We start from the raw sequence: 562 nt of genomic DNA, 5'->3' as shown, positions 1-562 counted from the left end.
CTACTTGTCACTGGGCAATGGAGTTTTGCAGAAAATCAGAGGAAGATTTCCCAAAGCTTACATTCTGGTGGATACAAAAATTGTTTTCCCTCTGCCCTCTGCCCATCCCCAGGTATGCAGGGCGGGGACCTCTACTTTCTGAAGTCTACTGTTCAAAGAACTCTGCTTCCCCAAAGAACAAATAAACTAGCCTCAATTCGGCGAAGAAAACCTGGTGGTGGTGGTGGTGGTGGTAGAACAGAGTGGTTGAAAATGGGGGGGGGGGGGGGGTTCAGCCAGGTGGCTTGTATTAGCGTCAATACGGTGGCGCAGTCAGGGGACCCAGCTGGAGCCTAAAAACTTCAAACTGAGATCTCACCTCCAGTCCGCCTCCTACCCTCAGAAGAGCTGAGGCTGCTCAGAGCCCGTGCTCTTGGGTAGCCCGAAAGCAGGCAGAAGTTGGAGAGAAAAGGAGAGAGCAGACCCCCGCCCCCCTTTGGCTTCCCGCTCTTCCCCATGCCTAACATGGGCTTCGCCCTGGAGCGCTTTAAGGACGCCGTGGATCCGGCTTTCAAGTGCAAGC

The sequence above is a fragment of the Fukomys damarensis genome, unplaced genomic scaffold (assembly GCF_012274545.1).
Source record: "Fukomys damarensis isolate Sample0158 unplaced genomic scaffold, DMR_v1.0_HiC HiC_scaffold_15, whole genome shotgun sequence".
In the NCBI taxonomy this organism is placed as follows: domain Eukaryota; kingdom Metazoa; phylum Chordata; class Mammalia; order Rodentia; family Bathyergidae; genus Fukomys; species Fukomys damarensis.
This window is presented reverse-complemented; position numbering follows the sequence as displayed.